The sequence below is a fragment of the Protopterus annectens genome, chromosome 4.part1 (genome assembly GCF_019279795.1).
Source record: "Protopterus annectens isolate FY-2018-M chromosome 4.part1, PAN1.0, whole genome shotgun sequence".
Lineage (NCBI taxonomy): Eukaryota > Metazoa > Chordata > Ceratodontiformes > Protopteridae > Protopterus > Protopterus annectens.
The window spans coordinates 111,409,158-111,434,434 of record NC_056734.1 but is presented as its reverse complement, the minus strand read 5'-3'; positions in this window follow the sequence as shown (position 1 = coordinate 111,434,434).

Here is a 25,277-nt window from a genome sequence, read left to right as displayed (position 1 = left end):
TGAGTCAATGGCCCTTTGTATGTCTAGTCCTGTGTGGACAGTTATTAAATCTTCCATGTCAGTTGATTTATTAGAGGAACGGTCAGTGTTATTAAACTCGGTCTGTAGTTCTTATTTCACAGTGGGTAAATGAGTAGCTAATAACAGTGAATGGGATATGTCTGTTTGTCTAAATGATTAAATGGAGATACTCAAAAAGTTTAGAATAACATTTTGAAAATGACATGTTTCTGGGTTTGTTTGTTAGATTAATATTTGTTTAAGTGGATAAGCCGGTGTGATTGCTATGTCTGGTGGTGGATGTAACAGAAACAAGTTTTAATCAACTGCACAGTCCTGGGACTGTCCTTTGAGTTTGCTATTCCAGTTCACATTACACTGATGGTAGGCCTAAATTCACCTAACAGCATTTGATTGGTTCAGTCAGAGAACTGGTTAGGTCAATTTTTAAATATACTAATATATATATATATATATATATATATATATATATATATATATATATTTGTGTGTGTGTATATTGCAGCTAAATTATTTTGAATTGACTTCCAGGAGTGATAGTAAGGGTCAATTGGTTTATGTCACTTTGTTCTAGAAGAGTAGTTTCCAGACATTTATTAACCAGTAGGAGAACCCTATCTCTGATACATGTAGCTGATCTTGCATTTGAAAATATGTGGAATTTGTCGTGAGAAAAAAAAAACAGATGAGATACACTTTTAGATGTCTGCAATTGCAAGGATGTTAGGGTTATGGATAGTAATCCAAGTATCTAGTTGGCCCAGTTTATTTATACTGCAAACACTAATTGCTACCCGCATAATGTACTAAACTTTAGACCAGGGTGGTATTGTTATGGCAGTATTATAACAACACAGATGTACAGTACATGATGTTGATGAGTACCAGCCCTGGAATACATCCAGCATCAACAGCTTGTCTTAATTTAAGTAGTGGAAGAGAGACAGTGATTATGAATGAGTAAGAAGCTTGTTTATACGTTACTAATATGGTATCCAAACAAATTTTTGTTTTTGCAATAGTGGCAGATGTCTTTTGTTTGGTACCATTTTCAGGTATTGTGGCTACTTTAGAGTTATTGTTAAAAAGACTGCTGCTCTGGATTTGCTAGAACTGGGTAATTAATTCCAAAAAACAGAGTAGGACTGATAAAGATAAGATCTTTAGTAAAGGTATAAAGTAATTGTGATATCACATTTCTTGGAGATGGCCTATTATACTTGTTGATTAATTTAGTTTATTTTGGGTAAATAATAGTGTTACCTGTTTTTAATAGGCAACTCAATATGAAAAACAAATGTAAAAAACAGTAAGTCCTGAGAATTGCGAAAGGTCACCCGATTGTAAAAATAACTGGAGAAACAAACAAACCTGTCACTCATTTTCAGTAATTTTTATTGATCCAAGGATTGGTGGAAAAGACTTAGCTGATTCTTAGGTCGACTGAAATGTATGCATATGTATGTGTATATATCACCCTAACCCTAACATGCAGCTCCCTTACAAAAAGCCGTTTGTCATAATGCCATCACTATTCAAGCAAATTTGAGCTGAATATGTGGTAAGGTTATGAGTAGTACAATGGATAATGAAATGTGTTTCTTTTTTTGATGTACAGTGTTTTGCCCTGTTTTATTGTCACTAGTATGTGTTTTGGTTGATATTTTTTGTGTCGATCATGAAACAGTTTGACCATTTATTATATAATCATATATATATATATATATATATATATATATATATATATATATATACACACGCACACATACACACACACACACACACACACACACACACACACACACACACACACACACACACACACACTAATATATAGATAGATACAGATATATAGCTATAGATATATTCACTGTAGCTTAATATTTTCTTGAGTACTGATGTCCATGTATCATTCAAAGTAGTTATTATTATTATTATTATTATTATTATTATTATTATTATTATTAATAATAAAATATTTATACAATAAAATGGCTTAATAGTTGGCTACTGTGCTATATGGAGTTGCTTTATGAACAAACACAAAGAATGTTTTTGCCACTGGTATAATTTTATGGGCATACAGAGTGCAGTGTGGTGAGAAAAAAATTTACTGTGGTAATACCTCTGAAATGACATACTCTGCACAGTCTGTAAATTCCTGTTTTTTTTATTCCTGTGGGAGGATTATCAAGTTTGACCTTTGGTGTGACATCTTTTGATTGTTTGTTAATGATATTTCTTACACATCGTTTTAAGTCATGTCTGAAAATTAGGCATGACAGAACAGCTTATTCAGTACTTTTGTTCAGGTTCAACTGTTCCAATGTTCTTAAACATGAATAGCAAGGCTGCTAGCTAAACAACTATGAACGCTTTAAACTAAAATGCCTACAAGGCATCAATAACAATTTTTTATTACCCCCCTTTGAGCTTCATGCTGGGAGCTTTACCACCCTGTACTCCTATGACAATCTAAATTCCTTCAACTTAGATCTATTAGCCAACATCCTTTACCACTGTTCAGGCACTCCTGTTTGAAAATCCCATCTTCAATAAAACGAGCTTCAAAGCTTAATACACGCACACTAGCTTAGTACTGCCACCCAACACAGAAAAACAATGTTCCAACTACTTTTGCAAAAGTACTTTTGGGGAACTGTAATGGGGCTATTTTGTATCTCAGGAGCTGCTCTTGATCCTATTTATTATGTCTGCTGTGGTGCTTTAAAGAGCAAGAACTGCTAACTTTTCTTTCTTTCACCAAAACTTCTTTGTGTAAATAACCACACAAAGTTTTCTGTCTTCTCTTGTCCTTTTCAATTATAGCATACAGCTCTCTAAATCAGCCTTGACCAAACAAAAGAAGATTCATTCTGTGTTAGAGAATCTAGAAATCAGTTCATAATTGCAGAAGTCAACAGTCCTGAAGAGAAATGTCATATCCAATGAAGTTAAAAAAAAACTTTAATGTACAACTGCATGGGACTTCATCAGAACTTTGTTGTATGTGACGTACTCCTGCTCAGGACTGTTGGCTTCTATGTTTATGACTGGTCTCCAATCAGCCTTGGCTATGCTGCAGGAAAGCATCTCATCTTTTGCTAGGACAAGGGACAATTAATCCAAAAAAGGAGAGAAACAGAACACAGCACAAAAAGGAGACCTGTCTAGCATATCTTTTTATAAAATATAATTTTATTAAAGATTTTCTAAACATACACAAAAGTAAACAACAGCAAAACATAAAGAAAGCACATCTACGTATATAAATATTTTAGAAGTAATATAAACTAGAGCGTCTTCTGTGTGGAGACAAGCATGAATGGGCGTACCTTCGTTGAAGGTTGTGCATCAGGGCTGGCAACTCGGCAAGTAAAAATCTATTGCCAATCATTAGCGGACCTGAGTTCCGCTGTGGCGACCCCTAATCGGGAAAAGCCAAAAGACACATCATCATTAAAACCAATCAATATAAAAACATTTTAAAAATGCATAAAACAGTATGATCATCATAAAAATCCTATTATAGTTTTCTTTTCTCCATTATTTTATTAAAAAATCTGTAAAATTATGGTAAAACCATTATGTCTGCATAAATATACTTACTGTGAATCTATATGTTGAGGATTTCAGTATAATTAGATAAATGCTTCCTAAATGTATAAATGTAACGTGAAATGTCTTACATTTGATTTTGTTTTGATATGATTATTGCTAAAATTAGTGTGTCTTCCTTTATGTACTTTCATGTAACTTTGCTGGTGATTTTGATATATTAATGTATTTTGATCGCTATACTTATTTTTGGCCTTACTCTAATTATCATCTTTCTCACAAGGAACCCCCTCTTCCCTCTGAGTCGATGTGACCAGCTTACCCTGTCAGACTGGGGGCTGCTCTTGGAGGGGGGAACCAAGAGTGGAGGCATCCTATCAAAATCTGTTTGCTGAAGGTGATAGATTATTCCTATTACAGTATCATCCTTGCTGCTTTGCTACCATTTTTAGTTGTATGCTTCCTGACCCTGCATCTATATGCTACCAAGCACACTACAGCCTTCAGTATTCTGCCATACAGCCAGCACCATGGTATATCCAGACTACAGCCCAGGCAACCCAGGTTTGACTATTGGTCAGGCATCTGATGTGCTGGTGTGGGAAGATGGGTGCGTCCATCACTGGGGAAGGACATGTACTCAGGAGTACCTCATGTTAGATCCCTAGTAGAAGCTGGGATTGTGCAAGGGGTGCTGCTTAAGGAAGGTGGGGACAGTGGATAAGTTAACAGTGAGGTGTGATGATATTCTGGCATGCCCCATTGCATGTTCTCTCCAAGGACATCATGGTTGTGTGTGAGGTGGGAAAACGTTAGGGCATAACAAAAGTGCTCCTGTCAGCAGTATGGGATGAAACCACAGTCCTTGATCTTTTCACTGACCCTAGAAATGGGTTAAAGTTAGCCCAGAGAGAGTTTAATGTGGTTCTGCTAGTCCAGTGAATGAGAAGAGGACCTGATGGAAAAGCTGATGATGAGCTGCAGGAACCATAAAGAGCTAAACAAACAACAAGAATGAGTGCTGACCCCCTCCTTGAATGAGAGTTGCCCCCTCCAAAAAAAGGAATGAGAAAAGTCTTAGGAAGCCTGTTAAATGAACCTGGGTCACCTCTGGCACACTTCAACTATCTGTGCCTTCCAGTCACGGATTTCTAGAGTTATTCGCCTCTTGTCTCCACAATAGGTTTCATGCACAGAATGAGCTACTCTGTTAACAAAATATAAAAGATAAAATTAGCAGAGCAGTGGCTCCAAATGTTGTTATTGTGCAGGTATAATGTACAAATATATATATATATATATATATATATATATATATATATATATATATATATATATATCAATAGCTTCAAATAATCTAAATAATAAATACATTTCAGTTACTAGTACAAGGATACAGAACATTAAAGTTCATTGATTTGGAATTGTTTGCAGGCAGCTGTGTCAAATGAAACAGACTCTATTAGCCTGTTTCTACATGATGACATTCACATAAGGAACACACCCTAGTCACAAAGTCCTTTACATAAATAAGAGTACTAAAGATTTCTTTCTTTTCATCTATTAATTTGCCAAAGTCCTCTGAATGAAGAAATGGTCATATTATTTGGGGTGATTCGGTGATGTGTGGGGAAGTGATAGATTTCCACCTTAAGGAAGAACTGGTGCAGTTAACATCCTTCCAACAGTTAGATACAAGCATGCAGGCACAGCACGAAAAGGCCAGTTAGATATAAGCATGGAGGCAGAGCATGGAAAGACTATGAATCTGTCATGTCTCAAGCAAGTGCGACACCCTTCCTCACTCTTCTGTCCTCATCATCATGTCACCTTGAAGGTCCTGTTATATTATGTTCTTCTGTTCTCAGTAATCCATTCCAGTGACCCTAGACAGTGTCAGCAAACTGGCACAGCCTCATAACTGTTTTAAATTTACTCATATCTACTACTTATGATTCTGTCACCCATTCACCATACTCTTTTAGTGCCAACTCACGTACCTCCTAGTGTATCTCCCAAATCCTGTTTTTTCAGACAAACCCAACTTTTGATGATAGATAAGGACAGTGTCAAGACCATTACATTTTCCTAGTTCCCATTCCCCTACTTTCTCAGTACCTACCTTCCAACACCTTCTTTCTTTTTTCCTCCAGTATAAGTATTCCTTTGTGTCTATCTCATACACTTTGGAATTCTGTTTTTACTCTGGAAGACTGGCCCAATTATTCACCATTTTTTAATGTAAAACACTTTCAAATACCTCCTTTGATCCTTCCATGCTGTATCTTAAGATGTACCTTTTTGCACCCACAAGCTTCTTATTTTGAAGCAGCATACCCACTTGGACTCCATAGATTTACTTATGGAACTTAAATACTTTTGTCATATTCGGCTTCTACCTCCTTTCTACATGGTTGTACATAACTAATTCTTTACCTGATAAACCTACTGGATGCAATTGTCCCTTTTTTGAAGGTGACCCAGCAGCACTGTGTGGTTAAATAATTTACTCAAAGTCACACAGTAGACAAATGAAGGTGGAAGGATTCAAACCCTATAATCTGGGCATAGGGTGCAGCTTATTAACAAATAAGAGCTTTAGCCATCTGCACTTACTGTCAGACCTGCCATAGCTTTAGTGTTTCTTTATATGACGTCTGCTGAAGACAGTAAACTATTTTTGCTGCCCTCTTTTGTACTGCCACTATCGTGGGTATGTTTTGGGAAATGAAGTCTCAAGAACTGCATACAAAACTCTAGAGGATGATTTACAAGATTTCTGTAAATATAGTGAGAGATGATAACTTAATTGTTTTCTACTGCTGATGCCTCTTCTTATGTATGCTGTGATACCCCTCCACCTTTGGGTCAGTAATTAAGGAGCCTCAATCCTCACCACTGGCATCAGTGGGGGATGTTCTCTGGGAGGATAAAAGGTACACACGCAGTATCTCCAGATGCAGCTGTCTGCATCAAGCACAATCAAGCACAGTTTCCCTTAAGAGAAATAGACACACGCACACACATACACACACACACACACACACACACACACACACACACACACACACACACACACACACACACACACACACCTGGGAAAGGCTGGCACAGATTTACTAGCTATGTCCCCTTCTGCCCAGACTATAAGGTAGTTATCACTACCACCAGTACCCCTCACCAGCTACTTTAAGGCCCTTAAGAAGGGGTGTCTAATTTTACTGTGTAATATTAATATTAATACAAATGGTAGTTTGCCCATGAGCAAGGCTATTAGAAGTGGCCCACACAGTTTCACCAAATAAATATGCAAATACTCTCAAAACTTAAATATATTCACAGTGATATCAGAGTTCAAATCACAGGAAATATTTAAAATAACATTGAAGGACAGGCTCAGACAAATGAAGAAAAACAATATCTAAACTGTGTTTCACTATACTCCTGACTGAATCTGAGAATTATACTATTCCCTACTTACTTAACAGAGCAAGGCAGATTATGTGGTGAATGGTCCTTCTTGTTGTCAGGCCCAAGACAGAATACAGAATGCTCAGTCTCACTAAGATACTTCTCAAAATAATATCTAAAACATTACGTATGGGATAGCTTGCAGATAAATCACTTCTGGTCATCTGACTTCTAGTTCCCATGCAAACCCCCATTGCTGGAAGCTGGCATGGATTTAGCACCTACCTGTAAAAATACACACATAAGGACTTTTGCTCAGATCTGTGGCAGGTGGTGGAAGTCATAAAACAATTTCATTCATCCATGTTTCCAGAAAAGTAATTAGTTCACCTCAAAGACAATACAGAAAGCTTCCTAGTACAGACTTGTGTCTGCATTGAAACCTGTGAGATAGCATCTGTATGGCCTAGCCTGTAAAGTGATTTAATTTCATATATATTTTAAAGTTTGCTAGATGAGGTTAACCTTTTGTCTGCAAGTTTCCTCTGTTAAAACATATACATTTAGACAGATACAATAGTGCATGTACATTTCTGTTCTCTCCAGTAGGGCACACTGTGGATACATTTCAAACACAAGCACTTTACAAATACCTTTTCAACACAAACATCTGCACAAATCAGTTTGATATACACATGGCATACAGTTCTAATACATTTGTAACACATGCATCCTGTACAAATCAGTTTGATATTCACAAATGACATAATTATTTACAAAATTCTAGCTAGCTGTGATGGCAGTACCTCCTATTGTCACATATGCTAGTAGTTTGCCTTCTCTTTTTGCTTCTTTTTTACATGGCTTGCTTACCTTACAAGCATTAGATATGAGTACTCTAAGGTACATTTCAACTTTTGCTGTGAGATTGCTTCTCCACCTTTTGTATGCTCCTTTCATGGATTATCACTTGCCACATGTAGTATTTTGTATTTTGCATTGAACTTAAACTGTCACATTTTAGACCATTCCTTCATGTCTCGTCATCTTTTCTATACATGTGTATCAGCCCAATCAGATACCTTTATGCCATCTGCAAAATGGCATGTGTTTCCTTGCAGTGCTTCTGCAGTAACATTTATGTAGACATTAAACATGGCTGGCAATCTCCAGTATTGACCCCAGTAGTGCCTCACTGCTAGCCACCCTTATATCAGAGTGCAATCCATTTACTGTAACTTTCTAGTCCTTTTGACTTCCTTGTGCTGTTTGTACGCTATCACCCTATGAATCACTTCTGGGCTGTCTAACTTGGTCACTAACAGTTTTGTGGTACTGTGTCAAAATCTAAACAACATATTTACAACTTAATTCTTGTTTAATATTCAGGTGGCTCAATCAAAGAATTGTGTTTGATTTGTCACTCAGGTTTAATTTTCCAAGTGTTTTAGGTTTCTAATACAATGACGGGAATGGACTCCATTCCTAAGTCCGGGTATTACAGTTTAAGAAATTATGTTGTTTTAGTCTTTGATGGTAGCTATAAGTAATCTTTTCAGCATCTGCTATGTGCCCAGAACTGCCTCCTTCTGTGATTCATATGGCGTTATATGTATTGGTAATATATTTAAGTACAATTGTAAATTATTTTTTATTAGACCTGTTGCTCCTACTGCTATTGGAACTGTCTGGGTATCTTTCTTCCACATTACTCTCATTTATTCTTGCAAATCCTGGTACTTTATGATTTTGCACCTCTATGTACATAAGATACTGTAATCACTGGGTGGAGCAATTTCACTGGTCAATGCTACTTTTGTCTTTTTTCATGGACTATTATAATGAGGATGAGGAAATTATTCCTTAAGGATATAGTATAATAAGACTAGACAGGACTAGAAAAAAATGGTGGAGGTGTAGCCATCATCTATAAAAACAATTCAGCCTCTCTATTTCCCATCTCAATACCCCATAAATTAGAAATTCAGGGATCCTAATAGCATCATTCAAACTAAAAAAAACATAAAAGCCAGTGTATCATAGGATTATACATACACCCTTGTAGCACTACAGAAGACTTTGTATCTTAGGTTTTATCAAAGATTTTGCAAGAAACAATCATAATGGGTGATTTCAACATTGATTGGCTAATCATAGATAATGACACCCCTAAAAACACCATCAATCTATACAGCTTCTCTCAGCTCATCTCATCCCCTACCAGATAAAAGAAACCAATAAGCAAAGCAGCAACAATTGATTGGATACTGACCAACAACCCAAAAGACATTACCAAAGCTGCTCACCTCCAAGACATCCTAAATGACCATCAGTCCATCAATGCTATAAGGGACAATACTCCTATAAAAAACACCTATGTAATAATACTCACAACCTCTCCTTCTTCCAGCATGATATGTTTATCTCCAACCTGATAGCAGTCAACTGGAAGGTACTACAAACTTTACACCTGAAAGAATCCATAGCCCTGTTTAACTCTACATTCATTAATATACTAAATAGCCATGCTCCCATTAGAACTAAAAGAATTAAGCCCAACCCTGCTACCTGGCTGACTAAATATACTAAACATTTAATGAAAAAATGGGATAATGCATGGAAAACATGCAGCAAGTGCAGTAGTATATGCAGTCTTCAATTATACAAAGCACTAAGATATGCTACCAAAAAGATCAGAATTGAAAAAGGAACTATCATACTAGACCAGAAACTGATAAACAAAGTAGTCCTAAAGCCTTCTGGTCAGCCATAAATCATCACCTAAATCCAAGGCAATCATAACAAGCCACCCCATGTTTAACTAACCAAACAAATAGTATTGCTAACCAATTGAACACTCATTTTATACAGTTACTTCTCTTTTTAACACCCCACCTATGCCAACCACCACTCCCCCCATAGAACCACAAAGTAGCCAAAAGACATTTACCGTCTAACCAGCACCTACTGCTATGGTCAAGAATCTACTCCTTAAACTCAAACCTACCAGCCTGGCCTCAGATAAAATACTAGTGGAATATATTAAACCAGCAGCAGAAGCCTTATCCTACCCAGTGTCAATCCTAATAAATAGGTCAATTAAGGACGGATATATTCTCACACTTTGGAAAAAATCATATATTAGCATTGTCGCCTCACAGCAAGAGGTTCTCCTGTTGATTCTCACCTGGAGCACCTTCTGTGTGGAGTCTGCATGTTCTCCCCACAGTCGAGTGATGTTTAAAGACATGCAGGTAGGTGCGTGCATGAATGGGTGTGCCTTCTTTGAAGGCTGGGTGTCGGGCTGGCAACTTGGCACTGTAAAAATCCACTGCCAATCATTAGCGGACTGGAGTTCCGCTGTGGCGACCCCTAACCGGGAAAAAGCCAAAGGACAAACATCATACCTCTGTACATAGTAGGAAAATACAGTGACATTTCTAATAACAGGCCTATAGCCATCTTATACCCTCAGTCGAAGATGCTAGAAAAGTGTATTCATAGAAAAGTCCTCAACTTTATTACAGACAACAACCTTCTCAACCCACCCCAACCCAGCATGACTTCCACCCACACCACAGCACTATAACTGTACTTCTAAACTTAATTACTACAGTCGACCACAGTAGGAATAATGTCGACTCAGCCTCAGCAATATTCTTCGATCTGTCCAAGGCATTTGACACTGTATCCCATTAGAAATTATTACTTATACCATCTTCATTAGGCCTGGTCTCATTATTATTATCCTGGTTTCACTATTACTTAAACTATCTTCATTAGGCCTAGTCTCATTATTATTATCCTGGTTTCACTATTAGTTAAACTATCTTCATTAGGCCTAGTCTCATTATTATTATCCTGGTTTCACTATTACTTAAACCATCTTCATTCGGCCTAGTCTCATTATTATTATCCTGGTTTCACTATTACTTAAACCATCTTCATTCGGCCTAGTCTCATTATTATTATCCTGGTTTCACTATTACTTAAACCATCTTCATTCGGCCTAGTCTCATTATTATTATCCTGGTTTCACTATTACTTAAACCATATTCATTAGGCCTAGTCTAGGCAATCAAATGTGAAAATGACATTTCTACCTTTCTCCCTGCAGTAGCGTAGCTAGGGTGTGGTGAGAAGGACAACTGCCCTGGGCTCAGAATGTTGGTGGGGTGCAGTCAGCTGGTCCTGATCTCTAATGCAATACTGGCTTTTAAAAGCCAGTATTTCAGTTGTGGTTAAACCTGAACACTGTAGTGCTCCATGTGGTCTAAACTGTTTATTTTGTTACAGTTTAAAAGTAAAAAAAAAAAAAAACAAAACCTGAGCACTGTATTGCTATAGTTTTAAGAAGAACTTTTGTCTTTTTTTAAGTAAAACATGAGCACCTAGTGCTCAGTGCAGGCAGGAAATAAATGATATTTGTAGCAAGCAGTTTGCTACAGTTTATAAGAAGAATTCTTGCAACTGGACTATTCTGGTAACAAATGCAATAAATAAATAAAAAAAATATTTTTCTTGCATCTGTTTTTTGAACTGTTTGTAATTGGTGATCCCATGTGATACAAATTTCTTTGTTCTCTGTAATGCTTTGTGGATAATGTTTCCAATGCTTCTCAGGTAAATTGCAGTGTTGCACAATTTGTACAATCCCCAATGCAGCAGGCTTGCCACATTATTGTGCTTTCAGTATATAGGCCCACAGCCATGAGTGTATCCTACCTAGCAGCAAGATATGCAACTGTTTCCAGATCTGTATTACAGAACCTGCATTTGTCTGTCTGTCCAACATTTTCAATGAACTTGTAAACTGATGTGTATGTTCATAGGTAGGTACTAGGCTATTGGCCCTAGGGCCTATATAAGCCTAGGCAAACGGTACCCTGGCTTTTGCCACCCAAGAAAATTATTTTCCTGTGCCCCTGTCAAGCAGAGCCGCAGAAGTGATCCCCAGGGTGAATTTCCTGTCTCCATCCAAACATCAAGATTTTTCTTGAAGAGTGATAATGAGGAGCTTTGTTTGATATAGATAGGTAGTTTGTTCCAGAGTATGGGAAGTCTCTGGGACAGGAATCTATCCCTCCAGCATGTTCTGTTTATTATGGTGACAAGGTTTAAGTCCCTAGAGCGTGTAGCTCAGAGGGATTGGGATTTCTTTAAGTGGAGCATATCCAACAGCTTTGGGTTTGACATAGCTTTGTATGTTAGGCAGAGATCACCTCTGAGTTGGCAATATGTGACAGAGTAAATCTGGAGTTTTTTGAGATGGTCTGCATAGGGCATTAGTAGTCCACTATCCTGAATTTTCCACTTTTTATTTCTCCTCTGATCCTTTTCCTTATATTCTTTCTTTTGTTTTGTTTTGTTTTTTGCCATATCTAGTTGCTGTTTGATTTTTGTCTACTTCTGGTTTGATTTCCATTCCATTCCCGCTTTATTTCAAAATGCTTCTGCCAAACTAAGCAGAGAGGTCACCTTAGACTGCTTCTCCTCATATTTTAAAAGTTTCACTAGGTTTGGATCTGATGAGGTCAGCAGATATGTATGCAGTCCCACGACTGTAGACCTTTACATTTAGTTAATTTCTAGGAGGTTCATACCTCCTTCAGAGTGAAGAATATATAATCTTGGTATACACTGAGTTTTATATATCATTTGATAGGCATGAAGCATTTTTCTTGTTTTCGTGTCCAATTAACTCAATTTGGGAGGCAATGAATCATCCATCTAAGTTAGAATATGAGGAGTAAATTGATTTATAGCTTAAACCTTATTCCTGGATATCACCGCAGTTTTCAATATTAGTTTTAGTCTTCTGAAGTATCCCATAATGAGCTTTATTGTCATTTGTTCATATTTTATTGCTGACGCTCCATCTATTCCAAAATATTTATACACTTCATCTTGCTCAGTTTCCTTTATATCACGTTCCTGTCCCAGATTGATATTTTCTTGGTGCTGAAGCTTTCCTTTTTTAAATGTTAGTTTTGCATATCAAGACTGAATGCCATTTTTATATAATCTGAAAAAGTTTTAATCATTTGTAGTTGTGTTTTCAACCCTCTTCTGGTGAACTATAACATTTTAAGTCATCCACAAAAAAGAAGATGGGGAGTCTTTAAACTTTGGTTGGTTTCTGTAAGTCAAATTGTAACCATAGCCTAATCTGTTAAGTAAACAGTTTAATTGGTAAGGGTAAGACAAAACAACAGTGGTGACAAAGAATGACCCTGGAATACCCCCCCCCCCCCACCAACATTTTATCTCTGGTATAATAATTTGCCTTTTGTCATGCCTTAGTTGCAAAGTAGTTTGCCACTGTTTCCTGGTTACTGTAATGTAACTGTTCAATGCAGGGTATGTCTTATACATCTCTAAGCCTTCCTTTATCCTAGAATGTGGGATGCTGTCAAATGCTTTTTTGTAATCTATCCAAGCCATTCTTAGATTCTACCCTGTTTTTAAAATTCTCTTCTATAGCTTTATTTGGCAACAAATCATCCTTTGTTCCATATGAATGTCTTTTATTACCTTCTTTCTATTAGCATAATTTATTTATTTTTTTCTAAATGACTGTAAACTCTGTAGACATCAGTTCTGTTATAGCATGTGTACATTGTCAGAAGGCATGCTATTCATCTACAGTTTTTAGGATGGCTTGTAGATTCACTCTTAAAGAGGAGTATAATTTTCCTGTTGTTAACCAAGTTGGTGAATGTTAGGGATGCACATATAAATAATTCTTGATCAGGGCTAAATCTTTGTGTAAAGATATTAATATATTTAACTAGAAGTTAGGCACTGCATCTGAGTCTGGGGTTTTCCAGTTAGAGGTTCATAGGTGTATACGAGTCTAATTACCACTATGACCTTTTTAAACCTAGTCATGCATCCCAAATCACTGACAAGTTCTGGTACCCTTGATAAATGTAAGCAGGAGCTTGGGAGATGGAATAGCTTTTCTTTATACTTCATCCCCTACATCAGAGCTTCTTATTGTTTCTTTTAATTTTTCTATCCAGTCAGCATCTGTGTTATGTTCAACAGGATCTTCAAAAATACTTCTTCAAAATGTACTTATTTTTGGTGGTGTTTCCATTCGTGTGTGTGTGTGTGTGTGTGTGTGTGTGTGTGTGTGTGTGTGTGTGTGTGTGTGTGTGTGTGCGTGTGCGTGCGTGCAGGCGTCTTGGCGTCTTGGCGTGCGTGTGTGTGTGTGTGTGTGTGTGTGTGCGTGTGTGTGTGTGTGTGTGTGTGTTTTTCCCAGTTCTCTATAAAACCTTTCTGGGCAATCAATGATTTGCTTATTTTGTACTTTTCCTTTATATTTGTCTGCATACCATCTAAGATTTTTTGCTTGTACTAATATTTTTAGTTTATTATTGGCATAATGTATGATAAATTCTGGTCTGTTTTGATACTGTGCTTTGCTTTTGCCATATCTATCTTTCTAAGTATTTTTGATGACCTGTTCCTTTTTCTATATTCTTCTGTGATACTTATTGTCTTAACTGCTTATAGTTTTCTCTGTTCAATGCTTCCATGATGGCATTTTATTTCTTCCTTTCATATACCTTATCGCACTGTGTTTTTTGTGGTAAGGCTTTGTTATTAATGTAGCTGCACAATAATATATCATATTTCTGTCTGTTATATCACATGAATTTCTGTTAATAGTCTTGATTACTGTGTTCATCTCTTTTTTCAGACTTCTAACTTTCTAGGTCTTATTGACTTTCTGTAATCTGTTTCTTTCATCTGTCTTATCTATTTCTATTAAATCACGCAGCATTTCCCTTAGCTCATTTTCTTCTTCTCCTTCTTCTTTGCTCTCTGTTTTATCTAAATATTCTACAGAAAGTTCCAGGCCATTTTCCTGTCAGATAACCTTTTGAGATTCACCCTGACTCATCTGCTTCTCCTCATTTGGGGACCCTTGGGCATCCTACTACAACATTATGTAAATCAGAGTTGCCACTGCTATCTACTCCTTTCCTTGATGTGCACCTTCAATTGGATTGTGATATGGGTCTTATGCAGAAGGCTCCAGAGCATCACCATGTGGCCAATCATCTTCAGATGCCTCCTGCTCCACTTACTGCTCCTTCATCTGGGGACTTGTTGTCAAATCATGTTGCAACACTGCATGTCGTGGCATCTCCACACTAAACCCTTCATTTCAGAGATAGTCCATCTCTTTTTATTTAACATATATTGACTAGACCTTTAAGTTCCTCAAGTTGTTACTCCAAGTATGCAGATGATTGTAAGATTGAATTTGTCATCAGTTCTAATGGGAACAACTCACAAATTTGTTTTCTATTAAAACAGTTTCCTTCTTGGGCAAACACTGTTAATTTATGCTTTAGCACTAATAAATGTCACAATGTATTTTGGTAGATCTGCACCAACATTGGATCAGAAATTAGGAGATGTTGTATTACAAAAGATTAATACTTAAAAGGACCTTAGCATTTTTATCTCTTCGGACTTTTATTTTGCTCACCATGTTAATAGTGTAAGAAAAAGGGCAATCTAATTAATTGGGAGGATGTTCAGAGCACTACCAATAAGAAATCAAAATAATTTCATTCAACTTTACAAAACTTTTGTTTGTCCTGTTTTGGAACATAACACCATATTTTGTATATGTAATAGGAAACAGTTTTTTATTGGAAGCTGTTCAGAGGCAGTATACCAAAAGAATTCATTCAGTAAGTCATCTAGATTATATACGAAGGTGTCAGGAGTTAAACCTCTTTTCTATATATAATAGATTTTTTAGAGATATAGCAATCTGGGCTTACAGCACTTTCAATAATGAAATGTTGCAAGCTATTTATAATATCTCAATGACTAAAAATATTAGAGATCATAGAAATGACAACTTAAATTTTATAATCACTGTAAACGTGACCTTATTAAGAAGTGAATTTTTGACACAAATCTTCCCTAGGATATGGAGTAAATTACCTATTGTGATAAGATTATCATCAAACTTGACTTCCTTTAAACAAAGACTTGACTCTTGGATGGGAAATTATGTTTATAATGACAAATTTTTAACTCTTGGTGTTCTTGGATAAATTTATGAGAAACTTTATAGCAACTTCACTTTCTATTTGTTTAATTTCTGCATCACTAATCCTCTTTCCTGCATCCCCCTTTTGAGATCTAACTTTCCGTATTGTGAAATTTTCCATATCTGGGTGCAAAATATTAATTTACCTAGCATGGTTCTACCTTATAACTGTTGGCAAAGTTATTCTAAATTACTATCATTTATCATATATATGTATATATATATATATATATATATATATATGTGTGTGTGTATATATATATGTGGGCAGACTGTGCCAGGATTAAAAGGCTTTTCCTCTCGTGGTGCCTATTCTTTAGAGTGCTGGAAGTGTTTTTGGACTGTGTATTTGGTTTTTCCGTGCACCTGTGGCTGGGTACGTGCAGCGGTTCTTTGGGTTTGTTTATATATATATATATATATATATATATATATATATATATATATATATATATGTATATGTTACCTTGTACAATTTAAGTAATATAATTATTGTGTTTGTCCTTGCATTTTTAATATAAGGTGGAAGTAATAATGAAGTTAGGTTTTTAACAATAATGTGCCTAGCATTTGTAGACTTTTATATTACAAATATTTTAGTTTGAATATCTAAGAAAGGAATGGGTTCTTTAAATTAATTGAATTTTTAATTGCATAATTGGTAGGGTTTTATATTGTAAAGAATTTTGGGTAATGTTGTCTGAAGAAGTTCACTGTGTACTGTGGATGAACGAAAGCGCTTGCAACAAATAAACCTCTGGGTGTTTGGAACTGTCTATCTGGCATCATTTGTTTCGCTATTTTATTAAAGTTTGCTCTCCTTAAATCCAGAGCCTTCATTTTGTTTGGCTTGGCTCAGTAGTTAAATGAATTAAATGTCTATGAGTATTGTCCTCTCTGAGATATGCCCCTTCTCTTAACATACTCCCACTCTTCCACATTTTTCTATTAAAGCTCATGCTCTTTCTCATGTTGAACCCATCTCATCTTTACCTCTGTATACCTTTCCTCTATCTTGTTCTTCTCAGCCTTACTTCTCATGTATACCTCATTAAAATGAATGTTTCTTGGTTTTTTTTTTTTGTTTGTTTGTTTTTTTATCTTAAAAAGTCCATGTTCCTCACAGTTCCAGACTGAAAGGATTAGTAACAAATTCAGTTTGGGGTCTCATGCGTCTGATAGGAAGCCCCCGTACAAGTATCCTGTATGGTCTATGAGTATTGTCCTCTCTGAGATATGCCCCTTCTCTTAACATACTCCCACTCTTCCACATTTTTTTATTAAAGCTCATGCTCTTTCTCATGTTGAACCCATCTCATCTTTACCTCTGTAGATACTGCCAAGACCTCACTCATTGTCTGTATCTAATCCTTCCCCCTCATGTATTATCCTATCCTTCGTGAGTACTCAGTTTTCTGCTTGACATTTCCTTCCTCTGAAATGCACATGAAGAACTTTTTCTTACATCTCTACAGCTCCTTCACCTGGCTGCTGAGTCACAACTTTTGTCCTGCTTTTAAATCTGGTTGTCATCTGTCCTGCTTCTTATATGATATCTTCTCTACTACAGTACTTCTTTCTATCACTTATACCCCCATTTTTTCTCCCTTATTAGTCTTTGATATTCTCATTTTATCATGCTGGTTGTCTTTTTTCCCTGATTACTTCTTTCTCCTAATAAAATTGTCCACGATTTCTCATACTTTCCTCCCTAAAACATTTCATCATCTCATATTTTCCTCCCTAATAAATTTCATGAGTTCTCCTATTAACCCTACTCTCTCCAATCACTCATATATCAACAGGTCAATTTTCCAGACCTTTCAAGACCACCACCATACAATTTCAGACCTATAAGTTTGTTTTCTTTCCGCACCATTCTACCCAAAATGTCATTATGGACCTCATAAATAAAGACATAGGTGACCTCCAAACCCTGGATCCTACCCAATTTGGCTTTGTGTAGGGCAGATCCTGCCTGTTAAATCTGATGGATTTCTTTGAAAGTGTGACCAGGACCACTGATGAGGGTAAATCTTTGCATACAGCATACCTAGACTTGGCAAAGGCTTTCAACACAACCCCACATTCAGGCATTACCAGTAAACTTAACAAACTGAGTGTAAACCCCATCATTGTAAGAAGGGTTGCCAACTGGCTCACAAACCAGATATACACTATCAAAGTGGGTGACTCCATATCACCCAGCAGACCTGTTACCAGCGGGGTGCCACAGGGGTCAGTGCTGGGCTCCCTACTCTTTGGTATATACTTCTCAGAAGTTCAGGTCAAAACTAAAGGGTTGTGGCTTACCAAATTTGCAGACAACTACAAACTAGGTATAATCACTGAATCCACAAATGATGTCAGTATACTCAAGGATGGTCTCACACAGACCAACGACTGGTGTATTAGTCACAGTCTCAAACTGAGTGCAAACAAATACATCACCATTCCCTTTGGCACAAACAATGTCCCTTCACACTATCAAATCAGTAACAATACCCTAAGTACCCATGAAGTGGTAAGAGACCTGGGATCACAGGTTGACCACAACCTTAACTTCGGCAACCATGTGTCTAACATTGTAAGGAAAGCTTTCCACATAGCTCACTTGATTAGTAAAGGCATCTTCTCAAGAGCAAAAGAAGTTATAACCCCCCCATACTCGACACTTATCCAGCTCATAATTGAGTATAATGCCCCATTTGGTACGTACCGTACTAAGCACCTACAGCAATTAGAGAGACCTCAGAGATTTTTAAAAAAGAAGATGAAAGGGCTTCAGCACGTGCCTTACACAGACAGATTAAAGTCACTGTCACTGTACTACATATCTTATAGACTTCGTAGGGAAGACTTATGCCTGGACTACAGGGCAAGCCAAGACTCAACCCTAATGAACTTGCTGCATATCCATAAATCAAATGGGTGTAGGGCCACCCGTTCCAGGGACTTACATATGGCCTGTGGCTTAAATAGGACACGCTGGAGGGACAGATTTATCTCCCAGTGACTGTCACATCTTTGGAACAGGCTGCAAATTCATGTGAAACACAGCACCTCTATGACACTGTTCGAGAGGAACCTGAATGAGTGGATGGGGCACTACAAATTCATACCAGGGATAGTGCCCACAACCCTCCTGGACATGGGCAGTCATCACTAAATGCAATCTAGGGTATTGACTAGTACCTCAACAGTATTACTTTGGGTTGAAATGGCTAGTCTTAAAATGACCTTCGAGTTGATAGCCTAGTAATCTCCTACGATCCTATGATCCTATGATAAATGCTGCTGCACAGTGTCTCTTGGCTTGTAGGCCTATGGTTCTCACATCTACCTCATTGTACTCCTCTGCATTGTTGAGGACTAGAGTTAGTAACCTGTTTTTTCTCATTTTTTGTATTGCTTTTAGCTTGAACTTTGTCATTTTACAATGTCAAGTTTTTCTTTCTAACATTGGAGACAGGAACTTTGAAGCTATCCCTTGGTAAATTTAAGAATCCCAGAAATAAGCACATTTTTTCTTCTTCTTCCTCTGACCTGTCCCATACTCTAGCTATGAGTCATAAATCACTATTTTATACAGTAGCTCATTGCTTGTATGCCACACTGATACATCCATACTTGACGCCCTATAATTTTATTAGAAGTATATTAGATTTTTCTTCACCTATCCCTCATTCCTTTTACTTAGCTACCATAACATTATCCCCTCCCTCTAGCCGCACTGCAATTTCCTGTCATTTCTGTGCAGTTTATACTCAAAAATGACCATGCCACAATCTCTCTTTGTATTAATCCATGTAACATCCCCCTACAGTGGTAGAGCTTCTTTCTCAAATAGCTACTGCACATCAGTCTTATTCCCCAGAAGCTAGAATAAAACCTGTGGTGTAACGTTTTATTTTTATTTATTTTAATATCTTGTCTCTTTTTAAATTGAGCATTGCTACATTATTTCATTTGAATATGGTTTAATTCACTGAAGATTGTTTAAGCCGAGCCCATTCCACTGAAGCTGATAGACTGAGGACAACTCACATTTTTTTCACAGTGTACAAAGTCCCTTATGTCCTCTATGGGAAAGGTTGTGTCCCTCAACTAATACAGCTAAATCCAAAGATACCAAATCTTGGGGTAGGCTGTAAAACCTTATGAGTTCCTTGTTTGCTCTTTCAGTTTCAACTAAAGAGGCTTTGCTGAAGCGGCTATCATCAGGCTAGTTGATGACCATTTCAGCTATAAACATAGATTATTCATATTATCATTTCGTGTCCTGGCAACAGAAGAAGCATATTTTTAGTTAAGGATATCAGGGGCTGACCCAAAGTATAGATCTATGAACTGGGCTGTCATGTTGGCCCAATGCATAGCTCTATGAACGGGGCTGGTGTCTGAGAGGGTTCTGTTTAAATGTTGTATGGGAACTCAGTCTAGCAGTGTATGAACCAGAAAAAAACACAGTGCTAGCTCTAATACTATTCTTTTGTTCAACAGTGAAAGTGTCTCAGCATCTTCACTGGTTTAGAGCCACTATATCAACTGAAAAAACAATGATTAAATTCAATGTGGACATATTTCATTGCCTCATTTGCATCAAGCTGTATCTGTAGATTTAAATCCAGAAGCTCCTCTCTCCCTTTTTGTGCATTTGCCACATGTGCTGCACTTTATAACACCTTATGTTGACAAATTTTCTAAATATTGTCTGCTACAATACAATATCTAATTTTCCTGTTGTCTAACAGCTGCTCTCCCAAACCTCTTTTATTCCCACTGATAACAGGAGTTTTTCAGTCTCTCAGTGACAGTCTAATATCTGATGTCACAGATGGTACCCCTCTCCTCACTAATATCCAAAATTCTGTAAAATCCAAACTTGATATGACTTAAAATAGAATAACCAAATTTGCCACCAAGGCCAAATTCTCGTCCCACCCCTGTAACTCACTGAAACAATTAGGCTGGCTGGAACTCCCCCACCATCTCTCATTCACCCAACTAATTACAGTGCACAAAATAATCTACAGACCCACAGACTGTCCTGCTCTCTTGACACTACTTGCCCAATACCAACCCAGCAGGCAACTAAGATCTGAAAATCATCTACTTCTAAAAGTAGAGAAGCCCACCTTATCTGCTGGTCAACTCCTCTACTCCTTCACCGTCGCCAAACTACGGAACTCACTTCTGCCTTCTATAAGAAACACAGGCAGCACCACCACCTTCAAACAAATACTGAAAAATCATCTCAGCTCTTTCTGGCTATGTACCTGCTCTATAACCTAACCTCCTCTATCTCCTGATATGATAACATAACTCCTATGCTTTATGCTACTGCTGACATGATATTTTCTCCATAATTATTATTTTTATCACTTGTTGATACTGGTACTATAATGCTGATTAATATATATCTGTTTATACCTTTCTGACTGAATTCATCTGGCAACCAACAAAATTCCTGCTTTTATGTATATATTCCGTATATATCACTGTAATCTAACCAACTAAATTCCTGTTTTATGCATATATTCTGTATCTATAACTTTATTCAGTATGTGTAACACTGTATCTACTTTTGTACCAACTAATGTTTAATATTTTCTGTATCTATGTTCTTATCGGAGCTTTTCTTCCTGGGCCTCCACTGAAAATGGGCTCTTTTAGGCCCAGTGGACTTTCCTGGTAAATACATGCAATAAATAAACAATAAATAAATACATTTTTAGCAGCTGCAGACCTCACAGATCACTATCCAGTGGTTCTGATCCCTGATATTCTTCAAAGTGTAGGCATAACATTAATCCACAGTGCAGAAAGCAAAATCTTGACTGGAATTGAGTTCTTCAAAGCGTTTTTTTTTCTTTTGTTCTATTTTTCCTCTCCAATCTGTCAGTCATTAGCCCTCTGGGGCAAATTAGCTTATTTGCTTGCATCAAATGGGTAAGGGCAGACTGTATTTTGTTGCTGTTTTCACTATTTGCAAAGCTTTTTTGCTATTTTTACTGTTTGCAAAGTAATTGTTGCTACGTTTCACTCTTTGCAAAGCATCTGTTTTGCTTGTTCTCTTTTCCTGCCAAGCAGCATTTTAAATAACTGATTTGTTTGCTATTCAGAACATTCCTTAGTGTCTCCTTGCTGTTTTTCTGCTGTTTAAAACATTTTTTAATGTCTCACTATTATTCTTCTGCTGTTCAAAACATTTTCTAGTGTTTCCTGACAAAATTAGTATAGATAGTAGCTATAGCATAGTCCAGATAAAGGTTTGCTGCATCTGGGTCTGTTTGTAGTGACTGTTGTATTCTGAGCATATTTTCCAAGCCAACTTTGATTGGAAGGGGCCCTTCCCTTGTGAGAGAAGTATGTTGATTGGAGCCTGTCTGGTGAAGGGTGGTTGCTCTAGGGCTTGGACTAACCACCTTCATTTGTTTTTTTTGAGTTTTTAAAAATTTTTTTTTAAGTTTTTAGCTTCTGGTATTTAAGCCCTGCGTTTGAATGGATTTCTGCTTGTTTGAACCAAGCTGAACTGAGGTGGGCTACCAGCCACAACTCTGAGCTGAAATACTAGACAACTAGAGGCTTCTGAGCTTCCCAAAAACATAAGTTGCCTGTTTTGTTTTGTTTGATTATACTATTTACTGCACTTTTTATTATGTTCTGCTTATTTGATACTGTATTTTAATACTGTAAACTAAACTGCACTGTTTGTACTGCATTTGTCTGCAGTACTGTGCCTGTTAAATCATATTTTGTTGCTGTACTGAGTACATTTTCCAAGCCATCTTTGATTGAAAGGGGCCCTTCTGCACCCTTGTGAGAGAAGTGTGCTGATTGGAACCTGCCTGGAGAAGGGTGATTGGTCTAGGGCTTGGTGTAAGCACCCTCATTGGTTCTTTTGATTTTTTAAAAGTTTTTTTAAGTTTTTAGCTTCTGGTGTTTAAGCCCCATATTTCAGCAGGTCTCTGCTTGTTTGAGCATCATGCAGAACCTCACACTGCTGCGCAATTCTGTGCCATAGCTGGACAGATGATTTTGACAAGTTTTCCCTTAGTTAAAGCTGTATTACATTACTGCAGTCCTCATCTTTAGTACATCTCTGGTCTAAGAAGTATTGCTAGTGAGCTGTGACCTATTAAATCACAAGCCAAAAACCCTGTCAGAAATACCCATCTACAGAGCACCTCCCAGATCACTCCTGAAAGCACCCCCTTTGTGATAACAGTTCTTCAAACTTAGCATTATGGACAGTTGGACTACCCTTGTTTCTCCTGCCAGTCTTGTTGACTTGGGTCTTCTGAGGCAATGTAGCAACTGCCTCATGTACACTGACAACCTGAGAGATGTATCTACACCAAGAATCTTGAATCACTGCTCTCTCAGACTCAAAACAGTAATACTGAAGAGGTTGTCAAATCACCCACCACTACTCATAGACATAGTACCAGTACTCATACACATATTGCACATTCAACACATAAATCAACATACATTGAGGTTCTCTCAAAAAACTTTCAGAAACATCAGAGACCTCAAAAAAAGACTGCTGCAACTAGCACATTTCCTTCAGCACATAAAACACATAGCAACACCAGTGTCTCACCTCCCAAGCCCTTAAGGCATAACACTCAATAACCAAATGTTCTAGTCATTGGAGACTTCATAGTGAGACACAAGGATGTTCCATTCACCAGGTTAGATAAGGAGAAAGTCATGGCCAGCTGCCTGCCCTGTGCGAGGATTCATCGATTCAGATCACTCATGCACTTAGGTCTCTCAGCAACAAGTATCATTATAGCTCTGTCATAGCTCATGTTGGAGTGAACGACCTGAGACATACCTCACCAAACTATATAAAGACAGACATGACTGAGCTCTCTATGAGTATGCATCCCAGGCAGGTATGTCCCTAGCCTTGAGAAGCATATTACCCTCACCTAGAATGATGCCACAGTATAAACAAAAAATGATCAATTTCAAAATTGGCTTAGTTTTGGTGCCATTCAAAGGGGATCCAGTTTCTGTTAGTCTGTGATGACATGGTCAACAAACCTCACTGCTTTGCCAGAGATCATTTGCACCTGGCACCACAAGGCTTTTGGCTGTTGGCAAAGGCCCTTGCCTCCCCATAGTGCCTTTTTTAGGTGAGGTCTCAAAAACAAAATTACTGACGTGAAAATTGCCAACCATAACAAAATAAGGGTCATGCTGCTAAACGCTAGGAGCTTAAACCAAAAACTGCACACCCAGGAAGCACTTCTATAACTGGAGGATGTAGATGTCTGTGCAGTTTGGTTCAAGGCCTCAGAGAGTACTCCAGCCTTGCAAGGCTACAATGCCTTCCACATCTTTAGACCGCAAAATGAGCATGTGAGAAATAAAGGAGGCAGTGCTTCTAGCTATATTAGAGATAAATTCACCTCCTGATTAGTTAGTCTGGATAACTCCATGTTCAGATTACTGTGTGTAAGACCTCCATTCAAGTTGGATCTACTTCTAATATTCAAAAGGCCATATCATCGAATTTCATTTTCGCAAGACAAAAATCACAAAAATGAAATACCCGAACAGCAAATTATTCCCAGGGCAAGTAAATACTAGTCCAAACTCCAAAGAAGAACACTCTGGAGTAAATAAAATCCACCTAAGTAGAGAGCTATGCCTCCCACACCCCCTATAACTATATATACCAACTCCAGGATCGCACTACAGTGTAGAAAAATACATGTTGGGCAAGTGTTTACTTGCCCTGGGAAAAATTTGCTGTTTGGGTATTTTGTTTTCCTGATTTCCATTTCTCGAAAATGAAATTCGATGATATGGCCATTCAAATATTAGAAGGGGATCCTTCAAGTCATAGCTAGTTATAGATCCCCCTCCATGGATCATGATGTGCATGAGGCCTACTTGACCAAACTGGAGTCAGTCCAAAGTTTGCCAAACACTCTATTTCAATTATCCCCACCATCACCTGGGAAACCTACTCTAGTCCTAACTCACTAGTGCAAAAGTTCCTTGATGTTTGTTAACTCAAATGCCTTGGAACAAATTGTTCATACCCCAACAACAGGAACAAACATACTAGATCTGTTCTTCACTAACATGACAAACAGATGCACCACCGCAACTGTCGGATGGTCATTTGTTAAATCTGACCATAAATCAATCATCTTCAAACTGGCACTAACACTAGAACTCA